At 35.2% G+C, this 24,370-nt stretch overlaps 1 long non-coding RNA gene across 1 annotated transcript in view; it reads right to left on the bottom strand.

The window, feature by feature from the left end:
- Window positions 1-22,063, bottom strand: part of LOC109493090 — a 189,914-nt gene extending 167,851 nt beyond the window's left edge. Inside the window, exon 1 of the long non-coding RNA XR_006586081.1 lies at window positions 21,804-22,063. This is a non-coding gene — a long non-coding RNA (uncharacterized LOC109493090). The remainder of the gene's footprint in view (window positions 1-21,803) is intronic.
- Window positions 22,064-24,370: the final 2,307 nt, after the last annotated feature.

Raw genomic sequence — 24,370 nt, 5'->3', positions numbered from 1 at the left:
CTGCAATATTTTTGGTAACTAATGCACTGTACTATAGTACTCTTAGTATTTTCTTTTGATCAATGCTTAGCATTTTAGAGTTAGAGGTCCAATATTTACTATCGGTTTATTTTATATGTAAATCAAGTAAACAGCAAAAAAAAAAAGTGAGTTTAAAAATACCGACTTGAGGTGACTGCAGTCCTTTTGATATACTGTCATTACTGATACACTTATTTTTGTTAGCTTATTTTCATTTATCCTATTTAGTCTTCACCGAGTTTTCAGCTAGTTTTTCATCAATTCTGGAAAAACCTCAGTTATTATGTCCTCAAAAATTGCAACTCTAGTATGTCATCTAATCCTGACTTCTGGAGCTATTTTTGGAGGTTCTAAATATATCATTTATTCTTTTATTTCCTCTGCTTTTTGTGCAGAATTTTGGGTAACTTAATTACTACTATCTTCCATATTTCTTATTCTTTCTGAGTAATTTCTAGAATTCATCCTAAATATTGTGATATTACCTTTTATTATTCAGTGATTATAATTTTTATTCCTAAAATTTTTAATGGTTTTTTTAAAATAAATATCTGCTTTTATTAGTATATGCTATTTCCATATTATAGTTTATCATTTTTATGTATGCTATTTATTCCTTTATCACTTTGAGGAAATACTTTTTTTTATGTTTAGAGTGATCTATCACTTAACACTTATTGTGAGGTAAGTTGATAATAATTTGTTCTTAGTCGCTAGTTTTCTTCAAATTCTTTGGGAAAAAAGGGCTCTGTTGTATACTCATCCTGAATGTGAGCGTCTCTTTTTCCTTCTCTGTCCTTCCGCCATCTATCTCTCTGCATGTGTGTGTGTCCCTAGTTATGGCCACCACGGCCAACTAACATGTCACCCCAGTCTTGTACATTTCTTAATGAGAGTGAGGTTTTCTGTGCTCAGCTCATATGATTAATGTCATAGATCTTTTCACTTAATCAGTGAATACCTTGGTGCAAGTCCCATTTTGTGGCCTTCTCTTCTTTCTTTCTACTCTAAACGTGGCAACTCCAGGAAGCTGTCAGTTTGTCTCTGGATTTTAAGAGAGTACAGGAAACTGCTCCAGATCCTAATACAAAATGATGTCCCTTAGTTAATCATCAGTGACATAATGGGAAGTTTAGTCTTAGTTACCATACTGGAATCCAATCTCCCCAGGGCTGTTCCTGAAAATCATGAGCCCCATGACATTATCCCTCACATAACATTGTGAAGATTCTTTTCCACCTTTGGACTACGGAGAAATTTGCCATCCTTTGAGCACTGTCGTGAATTTTATTATATTTTAATATTTATTTATCATTGCTACATGTTATTTAGAGCTCCAGAGACTTACAGTATGTGCTAATCATCTCATCTTTATTAAAATGTAACAGATATGTGTGTGTGTGTGCGTGTGTGTGTGTGTGTGTGTGTGTGCGCGTTGGTGGTCGGGGGTGGTGGTATTTTTTTAGGTTATATTTCCAGAAGTAAAATTATTTAATTATGAGAGTACTTTCTTTCTTAATTCTCTTGGTATTACTGACAAATTTCTATCCTACACAGTTGACATTTCATTTCATACTGCTGTTTTTAAAGGCCCTTTTTATTTTAAACTAAAGATACTATAAAGGACTGCAAAATATTTTAATACCATTTTTACCTGACATAGTCATAAAACCTGCTCTAATTCCTAAGGTTTTAAAATGTCTTGAGTGAATATATTTATGTGTTTTATTCCATTCTCCAGAAGTGTTGTTTTTATGAAACTAAAGACATAATTCATGTTTTCTTCTGTCAGAATCAACACTACGAACTGAATTATCTTTTAGTCAGAACATCTGCAATAGAAAGAACAATCCGGAAAGATCAGAGCTGAATGAGTCATGAATGTGATATAGATGAACTAAAACTCCTTGAAGGTTTTTTTTAGAAATCCACGCTGAATGGACAAATACAGAAATCTCATGCTGCTCTCTGTACAGGGACTGGGACTCAGACACAGTTAAAAGGACACTCTTAGGAAAATAGAAAATGAAGGCAAATTGTAAAAACTAATTCACATTTTCACACCATGAAAGTATCTAGCCCAAAAATATATGAAAAATTACCAGTTCATAGCAAAGTGAGATGACCAAACATATAGTATGAGGCAGTGGTTTGCTCTTGGACTATGGTTATTTTTATCACATCATTTATTTGGTTAAGAAATAAAAATAAAAAATGCTTCATCAGTCAGTTACTTGACAGATACAACACTCTAACTGGCTTTTATTCATTTACTAATTTGGGACATATATTTTTACTATATATATGTCCTAACTTTGAGGACTATATTTACTAACTTTGGAGACAACATTTTAACATAGCAAATCTTTCTTGAATGTTATCAAAATATTTAGTGATGAATAGCATGGGTAAGTTAGAATCAAAAAATTCCACCCTGTTAGCACGTATTTCATGTTAATTGATGAAACTTTGACTGTAATAATGAGCCTGACCTTGTAAAATCCTGAATGTGTTAATATGTGTCTCAGCTTTTTTTTAATGTTTATTTATTAATTTTTGAGAGACAGAGAGGGAGGGTCAGAGATAGAGGGGAACAGAGGATCCTAAATGGGCTCCATGCTGACAGCAGAGAGCCCGATACAGGACTCGAACTCACAAACCACCATGAGATCATGATCTGAGCCAAAGTCACTTAACCAACTGGGCCACCCAGACACCCCATATCTTAGTTCTAAAAGGGGTTTGCTAGGGACATGAGAAGAAAAGAGGAACAAGTGACAAGAGTCTCCCTGTTGACTCCAGATGGGCTGGTTCCACAATTCAGGGAATTTGGAAGCTAAGGTGGAGATGGGAACATTATTAGCGACAAGAACTTTCTTATAAGGGCATGCAGGCTTTGGATCTTCTGAAATAAATAATCCACCGACAGTCCAAATGACCCATTTTAGTGGCTTTATTTTTTTTCTCTCTCTTCCCTCTTAGAAAGATGGTAGTTTTGCAAAAATAATTACAATGGTATAACTAAAAGAAAGACACCAGCAGGCAAAAGGTCTATATGTGATTTGTCTTAATGTACATAAAAACATAGTAAGTTTTGAGTTTATGGAAAGGTAAATTATTTACTGAAAGAGCGGTCCTACCAGCTGGGGACAAACTTCTCTCCTGCTGAAATCCCAAAGGCACCCAGTTCTAAGTTGTAATTCTATATCTTTCAAGGGGTAGACTGCCATTCTTAGTTTATGGCAGGGTGTTTAAACCATTTCGATTTCTCATAACACCTCTGGTGACCCTGGCTACCTGCATGTTTCTCCACCAATTTCAAATAATTTCAGAATATATTTGAAGGATTACTATGAATTTAAGTGAACCATTTACCAATTTTTTTCAGTTATACCATTCCTTTAAGAAGCGTGGGCTTCCAGACTGCCTGAATTTTATTCCTGCAGGCAGGATTTCACTCAATGAGAAGCTATTGGGTTTTTTTAAATCTGGTAAATTCAGTTTTATATCCAAGAGTACACAACAGGGTCATCAGTCTTGGCAGTTGAATTTTTGAGAAAAAGAAGGAATTTTAGACAGCACTAAGCAGAGATATGCTATTTCCTCTCTGTTTTTAGATTTCTTTTATTTTCCTTTTAATTGTATTATTGTTTTTAAAATGATAAATGAGACAGATAGGTAGCTTTGCTTTTGAAGGTAGCCTTGCTCTTTAACGTTTTCTGTGTAAAGAAAGTCTGGAAGAGTCTGATCAGCCTCTCAAGTTTTGTGTTAAAAGGTTCAAGAGAGTCTCCATCTTTATATACATTTTAACACTGTTGCTCTTTGTAGGAGAACAGACAAGAGTCTGAGGAAACTACCTATTTATGAACAGAGGATTTTTTCTTGCTATTTATTCCACTATATGTATGTGTATATATACAATTACTATACACACACACACACACATATATATGTGTGTATATATATACATATACATACATATGTGTATATGTATGTATATGATAATAAGTGGCTACTTCAAGATTCAGATCCAAGACCCTCTCCACCCTCCCCCCAAATTTTAATGCGATAAATGGTACTATAAGAAGTTGGAAGAGTACATTTACTTTGCAAGTGCCTATCATAGTTTTGTCTAGACTTTCATTCAGAATATCTTCTGGGCTTATAATGTAACCAAGGGACATTTTGTACATACATAAGCATCACCAAAGTTTTGGAATATAGTTTAGGATAATAACCTTGCTGTTTTTTATACTACCAGTTCAGTTTGTAAAAACAAACATCAACAAAGGTGTCAATTAAGTACATGCCAAAAGAGATATTTTACTTGCAGAGCTTAATCTGTGTTGGTCTTCTATGAAATCTAAAAGTTGATGTTAGAATATATCATAAAACAGGCTTTGTCATTTTTCTCATTTTAAAGATTTTAAAATGGGGTCTGGAGAAATGAATTGATCCCAGGGTAACAGAATTGATAAAATGAAGAGTTGGGATTTAAACTCAGACAATCTGGTTCTAGAATACTTGTTTTGGTCACTGAACAATAGAAGAGGAATATTACATTTCCCCCCTCAGGAAAGTCACAATCTATTGACACAGTATAAGTCTAAGATGATCTTTCTAATGACACAAGTCTTGGTTTATCACTATGTTTGCTGCATCACTACTCATCATCCCTCCATCCATCCTTTGATTCAAGGACTAGATGTTGTCCCAGATATGACCAATGCTAGTTTTTCAACACAGAAGTTTGGAAAATGAATCTTCTTACTAATCCCATTTTTCCTTTTACTAATGTTACTAAGTGATCCAGTGTTTACCGTCAGGCTGTAGGTTAAAACTCCCATTTGTTCTCAAGGTTTATAGTATATAAACATTAAAATAAATATCATCATGGAGCGCCTGCGTGGCTCAGTCGGTTGAGCGTCCGACTTCAGCTCAGGTCACGATCTCACAGTTCGTGGCTTCGAGCCCCACATCGGACTCTGTGCTGACAGCTCAGAGCCTGGAGCCTGCTTTGGATTCTGTGTCTCCCTCTCTCTCTGCCCCTCCACTGCTCACACTCTGTCTCTCTCTCCTTCAAAAATAAATAAACATTTAAAAAAATTTTTTAAATAAAATAAATCTCATCATGTATTGCTATTTAACCTGTTTTTCTTGCAAGTATGTTCCCACATATCTTTTTTTTTTTTTCTTTATTTTTTTTATTCTCAGGTTAGTTAATGTACAGTGTAGTCTTGGCTTCAGGAGAACTCAGTGATTCATCTCTTATGTATGACACCCAGTGCTCATCTCAAAGAGTGCCCTCCTTAATGCCTGTCACCCATGTAAGCCACCCATCCACCTCCCACCCCCATCAATCCTCAGTTTGTTCTCTGTATTTAAAAGTCTCTTATGGTTTGTCTCCCTCTGTTTTTATCTTATTTTTCCTTCACTTCCCCTACGTTCATCTGTTAAGTTTTTCAAATTCCACATATAAGTGAAATCATATATCTGTCTTTCTCTGACTTATTTCACATAGCATAATAACCTTCAGTTCCAACCACGTTGTTGCAAATAGCAAGATTTCATTCTTTTTCATCACCGAGTAGTATTCCATTGTATTTACATACCACATCTTCTCAATCCATTCATCTGTTGATGGACATTTAGGCTCTTTCCATAATTTGGCTATTGTTGATAGTGCTGCTATAAATATTGGGGTGTATGTGCCTCTTTGAATCAGCATGTTTGTATCCTTTGGGTAAATTCCTAGTAGTGCAATTACTGGGTCTGTGAGTGGAAAGCAACAAAGGCTACAAAGGACCAAAGACATCACCAAAAACACAAAATCTACAGACACCACAATGGCACTTAATTCATATCTTTCCATAATTATTCTGAATGTAAATGGATGGTATCCCCACATATCTTCTTGGGCAACCTACATATTATTCCATCCTATGTCATGAACCTTTTCTTTAACTTCGGAAGTCATAATTGGACATAATCCTTCAGTCCGGTTGCACTTAATTCAAAGTACAAGGGAAAGATTGTATCTGGTTTTCCACATATTATGTAAATATTTATTGATTTCAGTATTCAATTACTTTTCCAGCAATAAAATTTTTTGCCAAACTTGTTTTTATTATGGTAACTAAATGCATTTGCTTAAGTTTATAAATGGCAGTGATTATTTTTATGTCATATTTATACACTTGAGAGATTGCTTTTCCAAAATTAAACATTTATCTCTATGTCTGTTGACTCTCTCTTTCAAGATTTTGAAAAGCTGGATTCTTTTCCAATGGCATTTTTGAATTAAGTCTTATTTCCAAAGAATGTAACAGTGATACTGTCAACAAATATATTATAATGGCCTGATAATATGCTTTAATGGCAGTAAGTATTAAAATTATCTTTTGAGGAGTGCGTGGGTGGCTTAGTTGGTTCAGCATCTGACTCTTGCTTTCAGCTCAGGTCAGGATCTCATGGTTCATGGGATCAAGCCCCACAGTGAGCTCTGCATTGGCAGTGCATGGACAGTGTGGAGTCTGCTTGGGATTCTCTCTCTCTCCCTCTGACCCTCTCCTGATCAAAATAAATAAATAAGCTTTAAAACAATAAAATAAATATTTTTTAAAAAAGATTTAAGTGTCTTTTCAGTGTTATTCAAAAATACTAGCTATAGGGCGCCTGGGTGGCGCAGTCGGTGAAGCGTCCGACTTCAGCCAGGTCACGATCTCGCGGTCCGTAAGTTCGAGCCCCGCGTCGGGCTCTGGGCTGATGGCTCGGAGCCTGGAGCCTGTTTCGATTCTGTGTCTCCCTCTCTCTCTGCCCCTCCCCCGTTCATGCTCTGTCTCTCTCTGTCCCAAAAATAAATAAACGTTGAAAAAAAATTTTTAAAAACAAAAATACTAGCTATAAAACTAGATATAATTTATTAAGATAGAAGTCACAAATACAAATACTTTATTTCAGTAAAAAATAGTTTTGTACTGTAACTAATATAAGTCAGCCCACTGCAGTACAAGGCTTTTCTAATATTTTAGAAATCAGAATGATGGAATTAGCTGTGTGGATAACCTCTTAAGATCATATTATTGGTATTTTGTCAATGCCAGGGTATCCATATATGTCTGTGTATAAAATATAATTTAATAAACTATTATTTTATTTGAACTACTTTTTGTAATGTCAGCTTGTATATACACTGCACGGTTTTGACTGAATCAGACATCAAAAGGAGTTTTGTGAAGTAATTCAAACCATCATGGAGCCACCCAGAAATTTCACAATATGATCTCACCACACCTGATGCCAAAAAACTGAACTGGACTAAACCAAAATCATGATATTAAGCATTGTCTCTGAATTTATCTGACATCAATATCTGCCATCTGGTATTTTATTTTTTTTATCCTTCTTCTGATTGTGATACAACCTTCTAGATAATATGCTCCTCTGAGTTGGTCCATACACTCCTGTTTCCCATCCTTTTTGATATTGCATTTGGAACAAAAAAAATTACATCACTTATATGAAATACTTAATATAGAAAACACTTTCTCTGCTTCAGCACCTGTCTTGCGCTGTGTCCTGGCACATTCTGTTCTGAGTAAAAAAATTTTTTCTCCCTTTAATCTATGTCTTCTCAGACTGAAAAGTACTATATTTATAGTTGTTTTGATGACTATATGTATTAATACATAGAAAGTAATTGGAACAATGTCTGCCATATATGTAACAGGTAACTTCGAAGGAAAAGAAAAAAAAGAGACTACGATTAAACAGCGTGGCATACCTCTCTCTCAGATAGAGTTTGGTTAACATTATTAGAGATCCTGTCGCCATATAATAACTGATGGATTTCTTTTCTATCTTCTCTACTGGACAGGGAGCTAGTTGGGAAGTTCGTCAAAAGCCGGTACTATGCCCCCATTCGTCTCCCTACCATCGGTGCTTAACATGATGGCATCATTGGAGTTCAGTGGCTTTCAAGTAACAGACAAAACCCAGTTGAGATGTCTTAGATATTATTCAGCTCAATTGCTCACCAGTAAGTTGTGTGTGTGTGGGGGGGGGGGGGAACGACATAGGTTGCGATAAGAATAATTACTGTTTCCAAAAGGTTTTACTGAGCTCAATGCAATTTCATATCAAATTGGTTTTCTTCTATAAGTAGGCCTGCGATACACTGGGGTGCTTGGGATACTGACTTCTATTGACATCATACAATGTTGCTGAGTGAATTAAATCAGGACTCGACAAATGATTTTTCTGTAAAAGGCCCAACAGTGTATATTTTAGGCTTTGTGGGCCATACAGTCTATGTCGTAACTACTCAACTCTGCCGTTGCAGTGAGAAATGAACCATAGACAATGTGTAAATGAGGGAACACAACTGTTTTCCCATCACGCTTTACTTATGAAAATAGGCAGCGGTCCTGCTTTGGCCCTTGAACCGGTTTTCTGACCCCTGGATTAAATCAATACAATTGTCAATAGTAGGTTAATTGACTTATCTAGTTCTCATTAAGGTATATAAATGCTTGGTTCTTGTTTGTTATACTCTCTTGCAAAATAAGGAGTTTGAATTAAATCAATTTTCTGAAACTGATTTGGAACAAAGAAATTTAAAGCTTTCTTTACTATGTATAAAACTATACATTATAAACTATACATTAATATTTTAAATTATCTTATAATTATCCAAGTGGAGATATAGTATGCAATGTCTCCCAAATCTACTTGACAAAAAAATAAGTTTTCCATAAACTGTTTCATGGGACTAGTAATTAAGAGGACATATTTTGGAGAACACTGGAAAATATGAGCATTGCTATGAACATGACCCTTTAAGTTCTAACTTTCCACTTAGTATGGAATTCAAACAATTTATTTTTTCAGAATATAGTGCCTCAGGGAAGATGAGAACTTTTGACACTCCTAGAATCTTTGCATGGGAAGCTTCTTCCAAAAAAAAAAGGGGGGGGTGGTCTAATTTTCTTTCCTTGGAATCTTACCTGATTTCAGCCATTTATGAGAAAAAGGAAGGAAGGAAGGAAGGAAGGAAGGAAGGAAGGAAGGAAGGAGGGAGGGAGGGAGGGAGGGAGGGAGGGAGGGAGGGAGGAGGGAGGGAGGGAGGGAAAGAGAGAGAAAGAGAAAGGGAGAAAACTATCCCAGCTATTCATTATAATTTATGGTAATATTTCTCCTTGTTATCTCTTCTGGAAAAGACTATACTTATCTTCAAATATTCATTTTCTCTTCATTCTTTTAGTCTGAATTCTTGAGTTTTAGTTGAGTAAATGAGCCCCGAGTTAGAGACTAAGTTCACAGCTTGCATTGCAGCCAGCCTAGAACATGTGCTTAAGTTCTGGAATATATATAACACTGGATTCCTCTAGCGCCCTCATTGAAGGAAAACTGCTTGCTTCTATTTCCTCTTCCCTCTCCCTCTGTGGGCTGAGACATGGACACGGTTATGAGGACACCAGCAGTGGATGCTGAAACAACAAAATACAGGAAGGCGGATGCCTGCCTGACTTTCTAGAGCAGAGAAACCCATCACCTGCTGCTCCTAGCAGGTCATGTTGAACACAAATGAGAAATACATTTCTATCTTATTTACACGACTGGCATTTGACTTCTTTTGAAGTAGTTACATATCCTTAATGATATATTTTATGTCAAAAATATCAGATTTAGGAGTTATTTCTGTTTCTGATTTATAGTCCATTGTACTGACCCTTGTGTCCCAGTCAGATCTACCAAACTGCTATGTAACCTTAATCCTTTTTTCTTTAGACTGCTAATATTCTGGTATTACAACTGGACCACCTCAGGTACAACCAACCTAGAGGGAAAGGTTTGAATTACCTACATAGAAACATAAAGTCATCAGTTAGGTTCTAGAAGTAGAAACCTAGACATTCTTCGCTGTGGTGGGTCAGATGGTGGCACATATATTTTATTACCTGCATGTACTTTGGCAGAAACCAGAAACCACTTCTTTTTCATCTACCACTTTGGACCACTTACTTACAGGACTGGCAGCGGGAGGGGGGAATACATTTGAATAAACTTGTGAGTTTGTTTCTGTGTATGTGCATTTGACTGCATAGCAATTTTCTGAATTACCTACTAACTTTCAATTATCCATGCTTCTGTAGCCTTCCATCAGCTTGGATAAACATGTGTTGAGTTCAGTTATACATCAATGTCTGGTAGGCATTAATAAAGCTCGCAATATGCCTTGCTAAGTATTATTTTATGTTAAATGGAATGAAATAGAAAGGTTAGTGTACATGTTAAAGAAATATGGGGCAATTTGATTATGGCTCCCTATAGATATAACTTTTTATGTGAACATAACAAATACAATCTTAGGTGAAACATTCTAATTTTTTATTACAGTAAATAGTCTATTTGAAGGTCGTTGCTTGAATTAAGAAAATTCAAAAGCTGTATTTTATTATAATGAACATTCATTCATATAGCCACTTATCTGCATACATCTGTAGATTCAGTGTAAGACACAGGCAAGTCAAGTGTTACCACGGATAATTTTTTTTTTTTAACTAAGCCTCTGATTCTTTGCTTGATTTTATCCCTTTGCATCCAATTTTATAAACTAATATATTATTCACATTTGGGAAACTGTATTGCTTTTTATTCTAAAAAACAAATGCCACATTAACAACTTTTAAAAACCAACTCAATTATACATGCATAAGTTCATTTTGGGATATATATATTATGGGTTGGGAAATGTCATCACATCCTTCATCATCACATTTTTTATATCTTCCTGTGGTGAACACCTGTGGCTTGTTGGCAATGTGTTCATTTCACGGGATTATTAAGGACTCTATATTTTTAGAGTGGCTCAACTCAGAGTTATTTAACACAGGTGTTTCTGTAATTATGATACATTGGGAAATCTACACTGCTCAATAGCTTTCAGGTTCCACTTTTACCTGGGTGATAAAATATGTCCCTTATGCAATGCAGTTTTATTAAAGCATTGAGACAAGGTTAAGACTGAGCTTGCTTAATTGACTTTTAATAAACTAAACAGATACTTTCTTTTAAATATTCGACATTTGGTAATATATAGAATAATTTTTGTAAGCTGATTATTTTCATGTGGCAAAGTTATCTCAAGGATCTAAAAAAATACCAGATGTTATATTCAAGACTATAAAATTCTTACATTTATGGAACTTTTGGAGTCCATTTATTTTGTTGTATAACATATACATATACATATATGTAGCCATTGAATACATTTATATATATGGTATACACATGTGACTTTTAAATTTTGAACTATGAAAGGTAATCTTATATGTTATATAAAATATAATGTGTAATGTGTGGGTTTGACTTTAAGGCAATATGTATACAGAGCCCAATTATCCTCAGGCAAATAAAATGATCATAGTAAAGTCCCCTTAATCTGATTTTAGACATTTCAAAACTCTGCTCTAAAGCCATTAGAACTCAACCATGGCCTACACTGAAATTTAGATTCTTACCAATAGAAATATTTCAGTGTGTTACCACCACCAATAAATACCATTATCAGTGAAACATGAGGTTATAGGGAAGGTGTTTGCATCTTAATCTCCACTGCATTTTCATTATCAACTCTGAAGTGGGGTGAAAAGGCTTGCCCAAACTAACGGGAACCCTAATAACAAGGGAGAGGCGTAGAGAACAGGGGCCTTCGCAAGCTCAAGTGTATGTGTGTATTTACTCCACTGGGGCTTTGGTGAGTGTCTCTGAAACAGTAACTCTGTTTCATTCAGGTTTGCATCCCCATTACATAAAGAAGTTACCAGATACATAGTAAGCACCCAATCAATATTGCCAAATACGTATCTAGGTAAATGGGAACTGAAGAGGGAATCCTCAGCCCTTTCCTTCAGACATTCAGATACTTCTATCTTTATGAGAGCTTCTAGAACATCATGGCAATTCCTGCTGCTATTGTTGCTACTGAGAGCTGTACAGCACTAACAGATGAGAACATTACTCAGAGAAAAAATAAATTTCATTGTAGACACTGGACAGTAAGTGCTACACAAATGAGTAGGAAGCACAATAACTTCTCAAACATTTGATAGACAAATAACATAAAATGGGAGTGTTAACAATCATAAAAAAAATAATAGGATAGTCTTCACATCTTCACCCATAAAAATCCAGAGCTTTGATGAATAGTGTTTTTATGGTTCTAATAACATAATAGTAGGTTTTGATTTTTGCTGCATTAATGGGCTAACTTGGGTTTGAAAAGAAAACACCATTAATTTTAACAGAAATTTAAGTTTTTTGGTATGACTTTCTGCCATAACTTTTTTTTTAAGTTTCAGTTTCATTCCAGTTAATTAACATATACGGTGTTATATTAGTTTCAGGTGTACAATATAGTAACTCAACATTTTCATACATCACCCTGTGCTCACCATGACAAGTATGCTCCTTAATCCCCATCACCTATTTCACCCACCAACCTCCCCTCTGGATAACCATCAGTTTGTCTCTATAATTGAGTTTATTTCAGGGTGCTTGGGTGGCTCAGTTGGTTAAGTGTCCAACTTGTGCTCAGGTCATCATCTCACAGTTTGTGACTTCGAGCCCCATGTCAGGCTCTGTGCTGACAGCTCAGAGCCGGGAGCCTGCTTCGGATGCTGTGTCTCCCTCTCTCTCTGCCCCTCCCCCACTTTCACTCTGTCTTTGTCTCTCTCTCTCTCTCTCCCAAAAGTAAACATTTGAAAAAAGAGTTTATTTCTTGATTTCTCAATTTCTGTTTTTTTCTTAAATTCCATGAGCGAAACTGTATGGCATTTGTCTTTCTGTGATTTACTTCACTAAGAATTACGCTCTCTAGCTCCATCCACACCCTTGCAAATTGTGAGATTTCATTCTTTTTTAATGGTTAAATAATATTCCATTATCTATCTACCGATCTATCTATCTAGTCTTACATCTTCTTTATCCATTCATTAGTTAATGGACACTTGGGCTCCTGCCATAGCTCGACTATTGTGAATAATGCTGCTATAAACATAGGATACATGTATATCTTTGAATTAGTATTCTTAAATTCCTTGGATACATACCCAGTAGTGTGATTGCTGGATCATAAGATAGTTCTATTTTTAACTTTTTGAGCAAACTCCATAGTGTTTTCCACAGTGGCTGCCATGATTTTGTATGGCATTTAACTTTATAAACGAAGCTTAGCTTAAATTATCCAGAAAAAAAAATCATTTGTGTGAATGAACAAAAAGAAACATACAGCAAATTCTCTCCTTAGTTTTACTATGTAACACGATAAGGCCCAGAGACCAAATGGAAGAAGCCAGGCTAACTTTCCTTACAGTGTTTTTTCACTCCCTTGCTGGAAATGTCCTTATCTCTAGCATCTTTTATTTATCCTTGTCTATCAAAATGTGTTTCAGTAAAGAAGTATCTATCTGTCAGTCCTTTATAATTTCAAATGATTGAAGCCAATACATATGCCTCCTGAGAACTGAATTTTGAGTCTTTAAAAAATCAAATAAGTTGTATTTTAATAATGGGGCTCCAGTTGTGCACTTTGAAGGGAGGGGCAGTTATTAAAGAGATTTAGGGAATCTTTTTCATCAGGAAGTAGGAAAATATTGCCCTGGAAAAAAAGTTTAACACTGTGGTACTAGATTACTAATGTCTCTTTGTAAGGAATGTTAAGACCAGGTATATTTATAATTTCTTTTTCTATCAACCTTTGCCATTCCCACTCCATAGCATGTACCATCCATTCATTTCAGACTAAAGCAATTCCCCGAGTATCACAGCATACTTCCAAATATTTTTCTCTGTGTTCTCTGCTTATGATGCATGTCTTCTGAGAGGTCTGAGGAACACCTGTGCATCTTCAAAATTCAATCTCAATATTCCTTTCCCTCACCTCATCTCTTCATTAATTCCTATTCCCCATCAAACTCTGCCTTCATCAATGTTCTTCTTAGCCCTATGTATATATACCTCTTTTTCAATACTCATCAAGGTTCTTACAATTCTTCATTGTTTCCCAACACGTTGGAAGCAACACAAAGCCCAGAGCCATATCTTATTTGCCTTTATTTAAGGACCGGGACAATTGTATCACTGAAGCTTTTGAAAATATGATAAATATTTTGCAATGTTCTTGTCTTTTGGAGGGTTTTCTTCCTAAGTTGTCAACTTTTAAATAAATATTTTGTAACATTTACTTATTTTTGAGAGACAGAGAAACAGAGCGCAATCAGGGGAGGGGCAGAGAGGGAGACACAGAATCTGAAGAAGCAGTCTCCAGACTCTGAGCTGCCAGCACAGAACCCAACATGGAGCTCAAACCCATGAACCAAGAGATCATGACTTGAGCTGAAGTTGGACACTTAACCAACTGAGCCACCCAGGAGCCCACATAGGTTGTCAACTTTAATAAAGTATCTTGAATTGTTATTTTACCACTCTCTTTTTTTTAAGAAAATATTTAAAAATTCTTGTTAATGTCTAAATTTAGAATAACAATTTGTTTCATATCCCTGGAAATGTCTATAATTTCTCCATTCTATTTTCCCTGAAAAGTTTAATATGTTCTAACAAAGATGTCTCTATTAAAACTGAAGTTAAACATAGAAGCAATTATTTGTTTTATTTAGTCAAATATCCTATGGGTAATTTGTTTGAACGGATGAGGTGAAGGCAGAGGTGTTCTTGCTTTGAAATAATCTTCATAGTATCTTTAATTTGGCAGCTTCTCAACTATTATTTCTCTTCTCCCTTTCACCCTAGGACTTTGTAGAATTAACTGTTACTACCAACTTAACCATAGCCATTTTTTTTTATCTTTAAATATTAGGAAATTCATAAAAGGGCATGAACTCAAGCCATGTGTGCAACTTTATTTAGGAATCCAAGGGCTGTCAACACATACATCTGGCCCTTAATCCCTGTTGTGTCAATAGAAGCTGCCTATTCTGCAGAAGAGATTAAAATTCGTAAGTGAACTTTTGCACTTTAAAAGAGAAACTTAAATGTATCACAGTTCATGATACAATAGGAAAAAGTATCTTGTAAGCATAGTATAGTACTCAGTTCTATGTCCTCGCTCATAGTTAAGAGATACGTAGTTATTATGTATCAAAAATGTGTTCCTCTTCTTAAGTCAAAATATAAATACACCTCATCTTCTAAATCACAGCAATAATTCCACATCTTTATTTGCGGATTCCGATGCACCAAACATACTCTAAGTATTTTAAATGCACTTCATTATTTTAATGCTCACCACAGACGTGTAGTTAGAAATTCCTTTATAGATAGAAAAATTGAGGTGTAGAAAAGGAAAATCATTTGCTTGAGGTGACATACCTGCTTAGTGATGGAGCTAACATGTAAACCCCCAGAGCCAGACTTGAGTCCCTGCTTTTAAATGAACTACTACACTGTCTCCTCATTACTCTATACACGCAATGTTGTTTGATCCTGGGCCCACATTTTTACTAATTTTAGTATATGTTAACATTTGGACGTTAATACCAAATCAAATGCTTTCAAATATAACATTAATGATAAAATTGATGGAGAACTTAGCAGATGGTTCATAAATAAGATTTGACTGTCAAAATTCCTAAATTGGTATGTCCTTCTTGACTGATTTAATGGCTTAAACAATTAAAGCGGCTTTTCTTTTCCTCTTTTACAGATACTATTGAGTGATTTATTGCTACACACAGTTTTTTAGTGTGAAAAGTTTTCTAATATATTTGATGAATTGGGCCTAGGAAAAAAACATCTCCCTTAAACTACCATTTTTTGAATCAAGTGAGCATGATATAAGGTTCAGAGAGAAGTATTGTCTCCATCGGGACCACATATCTCTTTGATTTGAGTAGTCTTTCCAGCTACCCTGGTCACTTTACTCTCAGCATGAGTTATGAGGTGGGAAAACTTGTATCAGGAGATACAAGCAGACAGGGAGAGGATAAACAGAAATTCATTTTTAAGCCAAAATGATACCTGCTCTTCCGATTCATTGCTGGATTATGTATTTTCTTAAAATGAGAAAGGAAACTGTTATCCCAAAAATATAGTGTTAAGTTTAATGTGAGGTCACTCAAAGGGAGAATGCAATTTTAGATTCACATTTATGAGTGTGGAGGGGTAGCTGCCCACATTTACATAGTGGTTAACTACACAGACGCTATTTAGAACTTAACAAATATCAACTCCAAATATTCAGTTTTGTACTATTTTCCCAACTGTCCACATCTGAACTTTTTCAGACTGAATGTCTCTACTATAACTTTAAAGCTTGGTAACTGGGTTATTGTTAACAGAACAAGGAACAGACTGTTCTGTTTTTTTAATACATTTAATATTTGTCCAAAAATAATATATTATTTTGAAACATTGAGAGGAAAATAATAAAAAGGAACATAAATTTGTAAATAAAGTCATTTGATTTGATTGTGGTTTTTAATTTTCACACCCTGAAGCTTAACAGAACAATCCTTTTAAAATATTAATCTGATGTCACTTTCCATCAAAAAACCACCGTGGTTTGCCATTACACATGCCATTACAGTTAGAATAAAACTAAGATTTTTACCAAAATCCAAGGAAGAATTTTGGATAAATTTCAAAGTACCTTGCTTATCCCACTGACTGTGACACAACTATATTTTAAAAGTCCAGAGAGTAGGATATTCTGAAATTCAAAGATAATACCACACAACAAAAAATCGCCCTGCATGTCTCAGCATGTTCTGTTGTATGCCTAGACTCTAATGTCACTTTAGAATTTAAATGTAAATAAATTTACATGTATTTACATTCCTGAGAAGATAAAAGTTTAGTAAATTTACATTCTTCAGAAGGTAAACATTAAGTAAATCAAGTAAAAGGAGGGCTGACTGTGTTTTCATCAGAACCAAGCAATCATGCACTTTTTTCTTTTTTTTAAGTTTATTTATTTTGAGAGAGGGAGAGAGAGAGAGAGAGAGAGAGAGAGAGAGAGAGAGAGAGAGAAGAGGAGGGGCAGAAACAGAGGTAAAGAGAGGATCCCGGGCTGTCAACACAGAGCCCAACACAGGACTCGATCCCAGGAACCGTGAGATCATGACCTGAGCCAAAATGAAGAGTCGGACGCTTAACAGACTGGGCACTCAGGCACCCCAGTCATTCACTTTTTAAACAGCCCCATTACTGTAATCGAAAGTGTCTGTAGTGTTGAATTGCCAATTCAGGCCACAGCCACACAGCTGCAAGAATCACACTAAGGGTACATACGAAGACCAGCATCGACAACTTTGTTCTGTCATAAAGTATAGATGTGTCTTTATATTGAAATACATATTTTTTTAAGTTTATTTTAAAAACTTAAAAAGGGGCAGAGAGAAAGGGAGAGAGAATCCCAAGTAGGCTCCATGCCGGCAGCACAGAGCCCGATGCGGGCTCCAACCCACAAAACTGAGAGATCATGACCTGAGCCGAAATTAAGAGTTGGATGCTTAACCAACTGAACCACCCAGGCGCCCCTATTTTAGAAGCCATATTTTTATAAGTTATATTATTTTTATTTTTCTTTCATATTACTGTTAGTACATTATATTGCCTTTAGAAAACACTATGATTACGTGGGCTAAATAATCTTTTATTTCCACTTAAAGATGGCAAAATTTAAAATATATTGTTAAGGAGAAGAAAAACTTTTTCCTCTACCCTCCTAATTTCTCTGGCTGGTGCCCCACAAATTAGACCCACAAAAGACAGGGGCACAAGAGAGAAAACAATGGGAGCTCATTAATGTGCGGGGAGGGAAAGGAGTGGTTAGAAACTTGGCTGACACAACATGCAAACAGAGAACAATAAATGTTCAGACAAATGACAAGACAAAAGGAAAGGGTTTGGGCTTTCAAGGTAGTAAACTGTGAGAAGGTAAATATATGGGGGAAACTAATAGCATATGGTTTGTTTATGAGGTCCATTTTGGAGCCAACTTTCCATCTTCATCGTGGCCATAAAACTGGCCCAGAGGAGGAGATTTACGGCAGTCCTCATATCCCCAAAGTTTCTGCTTTCAGTCAGACAAGGGAAACTCTGGGAAGGATTCTTTCTTCATCTGTTGAACCTCATGTGCATCAACTCAAAATAAGTGACATATTTTGGTTTGTCATATTTGAGTCCCTATATGTACACACATACCCCCCTCACACACACACACACACACACACACACACACACACACACACACACATCCATATATTTGTCATAGCATGCTTAGTTCAATAAGATCAGGAAGCATGGACCTACCCCTTCCAGCCCTACCTACCTCTGTCACTTAACATCCTATCACTTTTATTAGTTTATCAGTGAATCCACACTATCCTCCTTGTATTTCTTGAACATGGTCATAAATATGCTCTTAACTCAGGGTTTCGTACTTGCTCTTCCTTGAACCTGGAGCTGGTCCCTCAAATATTTGTGCATAGCATATTCCCCCTCTTTCATCAGTTTTTTTTTTTTTCCAGAAGTCACTTCATCTGAGAGGGCTACTTTGTCAGGTCTAGTAAAGAATAGCAACACCATCACTATTGTTCTCTTTGCTCCATATATCCTCATAGTACCTATTACCACTCTATAGCGTGGTATACATTGGTATGAGCTTATTTGATTACTCTTGTCTGTTTCAAATAATGAAATGTAAATTTCCTTAAAGACCTAGAGATTTAGCTCATCTACATTCTTGTTTCTTAATTTTTATATGTATTTATAAATACATATACACGTAAATGTATGTATAAATATAAAATGTAAGTATATCTCCCTTCTCTAGAGGCACAGTGCAATGAAAATGTGAAAGAAAACAATAAGAGTTTGGGTTCAACATTTCTCAGATGTTTTATTTTTAGGGGCAAAATAGATTTACATCTGGTATAAAGGCATAAAGGACACTCACAGATCTACTATAAATGAGACTCAAAATATCACCTGAGCGAGTGCACAATCAGCGAAGTACTTGAAGCACAAATTACCAGGACAGGGAAGCACCTTTGGTAAAGATGCTGATGGGGACCTTTTAATGGTTCTATAGGAAAACAAGGTGACATTGGTTTTATTGAAAGGAAATATATTAGCCTCTAGTATTTTTTAAATGCGGGTAAATTACAGGATTTGGAAGCAAGAGTCTATTTCACCTCTTCATACTGAATGACAATTAAGAAACAAGTAGCTTCTCCATATTTATGAGTCTCTTCTGTTTTGCCCCCTTCCATGTTTTTATATTATTTTTTCCCCTTCCTTTATGTTCATCTGTTTTGTCTCTTAACGTCCTCATATGAGTGAAGTCATATGATACTTGTCTTTCTCTGACTAATTTCACTTAGCATAATACCCTCCAGTTCCATCCATGTAGTTGCAAATGGCAAGGTTTCATTCACTAATTTGGATGTAAATTTTAAAAAAATAAAAAAATTAAATTAAAAAAAGAAATAGTTTCTTGAAATGATGTTGAAAAGCACAGACTAATAGCTTTCGTATAAAAAGTATGTGAGAAAGACAACAGGGAGAAGCGTATAATTCTTGATTTAAAATAAAGACCTATGGAAGTTAAATATCAAAAATAGCACAAACATAGAAGTTAAAAACCAATGGATTGTTTTAACATGTGTAAGCCATATATGTTAATGGGAATACTCTATATTTGGGAATTGTGCTGATAATCATAAAAAAATACCTATATTATGAAAAAACAATCTTTAGTCACTCATGGATTTCTGGACGAAAACATAAACCGATGGTACAGTTTTCAAAAAGAGAGAAGGAAGGAAAGAAGGGATGAAGGGAGAAAGGCAAGGCAGGGGCCGCGTCATTTCAAATGCTCTGTAGCCTTTAGCATGGAAAACTCTTACTCATTCTTTCTGACAGTTTAAATACCTCCTCCTTCAAAAGTTTTCCATTGTTAAAGCACTATTTGTTCCTTATTCCTTTGTGCTACCACAACACTTTGTTCAAATTACTGTAGTAGTACACAAATTCGTGCACAATAACATTGTTTATATAATAAATTGTGCTATTTAAATGTATTACACATGAGGTGTTAGGAAATGTGAAATGACACTTTTTTGTGACCTGACAGTATCGTAGATTTATGATGAACTTAACTGAGTTTCTGCTTTACTTGTTTGATGAGAGACTTCAGGATGTTACTCAACTAACGACATGGCAATATGATAAAAAAATATTTGTAGACTGGAAAATCAGTTAAGTGTCATGACAATGAGATAAATATGATAAAGGCTGAGATAAACTCTAGTATCAAAAGCATATGATATGTTGTTTTATTTATTCATTTCAATTATGTGTTCATAAAACAATTATATCACAGCAAAAAAATAAAATAAAATGGTTATAAGCCAACGGATAACCAATCTCTCTTCATCATTTTTTAAGCCCTACAGAAACCTCATGACATGGAAAAGATTTTGTAATTATCTTCTCATATTTATACACGATGTTCAAACAAGACGCAATGGCTGCATTTCAGTGTTGAAAGGCTGATTGACCAATAGAAATCTTAAATGTTACTTTGCAAGTAGCAATCCCAAACAACAGATATTAATAAAAGATGCCCACTTGTACAGGAAATTGTTCACCTGATGGTAGCTTTTAAAGACACATAATATTAATATATCTTCAAAATACATGCAATTTTCAAATGAGACCTATTGTAGACTCTCATCTACATCTTTTGCAGGGAAGATGTTGAAATTGCTGAGTGTGTAATGAAAATGATGATAATCCAGATAACTTGCTTTACTTGAACACCAATTCCATGGCACCATTGCCAAATTTATACACCTAAGGGTAAGTACTCAGGTGATTCTGTAAAGCAGCAAGTGGAACAAATATAAAAGAAATGAAAAAGAAAATACAACTGGCAGTAACAGCTTTAAATCTGTGTGGGAACATATTCAGAAGGACTCTTCTTCAAGCAACACTTTACTTTCAATTTTCCAGGTTGCTTAAATATAACTGCCTCTCACTATGGAAGATATCTCCAAATCCACACTTTAAAGCAAATATAAGACTTGACCTAGACATTCGCCATTAAAGAAGAAAGAAAAGGGGGAAAAAAATCCTGCTTCTCCCCTGACCTCAGCTGAAAATGAGCACCTATATAGTATTTCCAAAGTACACTACAGTGTCTGTAACAGAATCCGGCAGGTTGCACTGCAGACATAACCTTGTCAAAGAACACAACCCCCTCTTTTGACAGTGTAGCATAGAAGACTGGATTAGCTTAGTTAAGAAAACTTTTACCTTTTTTTATGTGACCTAGAGGTTGAACAGCTCCTTCTGATGAATCCAAAATGCAAATGTATTTTTGTTAACCATTGCCCCTTTAAAATATATTTAGTGAGGTAATTTTCAGGACTTCTCTGCCCAACCTTAGATAAAATCAGTTGTAGAGAAACTTTAAATTGTTATGACAGACGCATTTCTGTAATTAGAACGTTCAACGCAAGATACTCCTCACAACTCTGAAATTTAATAGAGTATGTTTATCACTTTACGTTGACACCAGCCTGCTTCAGGCTGGAAGCCTTTAGGATTAAAAATGGATATAGTTGGCGTTTCCATTTATTCATCTAAACCCCTCTCATAAACAGCTCTTTCCTTCACCTCTTTTCTAGATGCTGTTTTCAAGGTAAGGACAGTTCTTACTTTACCCACCATTCATCTCTAGGGGACTGACATACCTTGGGAGAGTTTCTTTCCTGAGTTCTTCTATGGTTTCCTGCTGGCTACCTCTCCTCTACCTTTATCTTAACTTCTACTCTAGGTGGTTTTCTCTGCCACTCTTTTCCTGGGCTCTGAATATGCACCTTCAGCTTCGTGCTGCTGTGTTCCCTCCGTGACTCCAGGTGGCGCTATTGGACAGAAATCAGGATGACTTGTTCTGCACAGTTCACATCCAATAGAAGAGAACCCTAGAGGCATCCATTGTTACCACACAATCAGGGAGTGTATGTAGGTCGACCCCAAAATAGCGTGACTCTCTAAAGAGTTTTTAAGTTCTTTTTATTTCGTGAGCGTTCCAAGGTGGAACTCAGATCCTAGTGGTCTCTGCCTCCCACATGAAGGCATCACATATTAAGATCTCCACAGATGCGTGTGAGAGTCTGCACTCACAAGAATGTTCAAGTATAGGGAGGGAGAAGGGGAAGCAAAGAATATCACATCACATTTTTATCCAAAAATATCTTCCTCCTAACATCTTCTCCTCCAAAACCCTCTCTCCTTTCTTTCTTTTATCTCTTCTATCCTGGAGGTGAGAGGATTCAAACGCTAAGATCAATTTATTTTTATTATTTTAAGTTTCTTTTGGTGAATTCTTCACATGGTAATTTATCTTTGGAATTCCATATCTACTGTACATTAGGGGCATATACAAAATCTCAAACTTTGCAAGATGTTGTACTTTAAAAATCTTAATTATATATTAGTGAAATGACACTGGCTTTGAAGGCATCTTGGATACTTAAATACATCCAGATGCACTTAAAAGAAGCATTTGAGCAAGAAAACAAACACGAGGAGATTAAAAGAAGCATGAAATGATCAGGCATAGACCAGAAAAGATAACTAGTATCTGACACTTAGGATACTGGAATATATTTTCTATTGAAGGAGAGAAATGCTACCAATATGAAATACATTTCTGCAAGATCTGTTCATTTATTTATTCATTCATCGATTTATACAAATAAACGTGAATATCTTGTATATAATGAGCTGTGTGCAGTGAGCTGGAATGCTAGGCAAGGATACCAGTCGTATTTTACAGAGGTAGTTATAATATCTTTCTAATGAGAATTCATATAGTATCTTCCAACCTTTCTTAGAAAAATTAAAAAGTTATATTGTGGAATGCTCAATAGGGGAGCATAAACATGTTTGCTTTCTTACCTGCTACCTAATATTATTGGTTTAATCTCCTTTTAGTAACTTACAACTGTGATTGAGATGCAAATTTTTTATTCTGTTAATTATGATTCCCTCAGATTTTCAAATGAAAATTCATCATCCAAATTACACCACTCTTGAAAATTATTTGAGCTTTTCAAGACTCAACCTGGTAATCTCAAACATGTTCAACTAGTGACAGACAGCCTTTAAGAGAAAAATATATTTAGCTGTTTTCAGTGACGGTAAATTGTTTAATCATAAAGTTAATTAAAATGTATAAACATGGAGCTAGTAATAAACTATGATGCAATCATACAATTACAAAACCAAAAAAAATACTAATTAAATAGAAATCGTTAAACAATTGATAAATTAGATGATAAATTAAAAAATGCAGATAGTGTTTTGCTGAAGCCGAATCACCACTTAAAATATAAAAACACCAGTTGCCACACCAGTAAGGGTTTTTGAGTTCACTACACATACTCTAGTGTCAGGTATGTGATGATTCCATTCTTGAATCAATTTTAGTTTTATTACTCAAATCACTCTAAAATTTGAGTTTACATTGTGTGCTATGAGATCCCACGGTCGTGTCTTGGCAAGAATACTTTGTTTACTTTTTCCTTGACCTCCATTCCTTTCTTATTAACCTGATATCATTAAAAAGTAAAATGATTTGTTGACTCAGCAGATTGTAAACATAGAAGTAAATTCATTCTCTAATGTAGCCATTATAGTTGTAATAGTTATGACTTTTAAGGTAACCATTGAAATGATGCAGAACGTACTAGTACCCATTGTTTAAACTTATAATTGAAGTAAATGCAGACACTTAAAAATTTCTTATGGTAATCACCAATGAGGAGGACAGGGAGGGGAAAGTGAGGGAGGAGAAAGGGAAGAAATTTTCACAACCTTAAGGAACATATGGCCCCCAAGAAACACCGATTTAGAACTTGTGTTCCTTTGTACTCTAAAGAACAAAGTTTAAAGTACAAAATTGGTTTATAAAACAGCATTTAATTTTATATTAAGTTATATCAATATATTCCTTTTTTAGTTTTGTTATTTTAAATATTTGATATATATAAAGTGTATGTGGCATGCACATAAGTTATGAACCATAAAAGAGTCCCTGAGAATCTGTAGACAATTCAAGAACCACAACATTGTTATATGTCCCTAGCTCTCTTTATCTAATATTTCCCTCATTCAGATTCCAAATCCCTGATGGCTGCCCTCCCTGTCCAGAGGTAATAATTATAACCCAAATTTTGAATTTTGCCTTTTTATTTATATTTTTATCACATGTTATCTTTAAACAAAATATTGTTTAGTTTTAGTTATTTTTCAT

Source organism: Felis catus, chromosome A1, assembly GCF_018350175.1.
Source record: "Felis catus isolate Fca126 chromosome A1, F.catus_Fca126_mat1.0, whole genome shotgun sequence".
Classification (NCBI taxonomy): domain Eukaryota; kingdom Metazoa; phylum Chordata; class Mammalia; order Carnivora; family Felidae; genus Felis; species Felis catus.
This window is presented reverse-complemented; position numbering and strand designations above follow the sequence as displayed.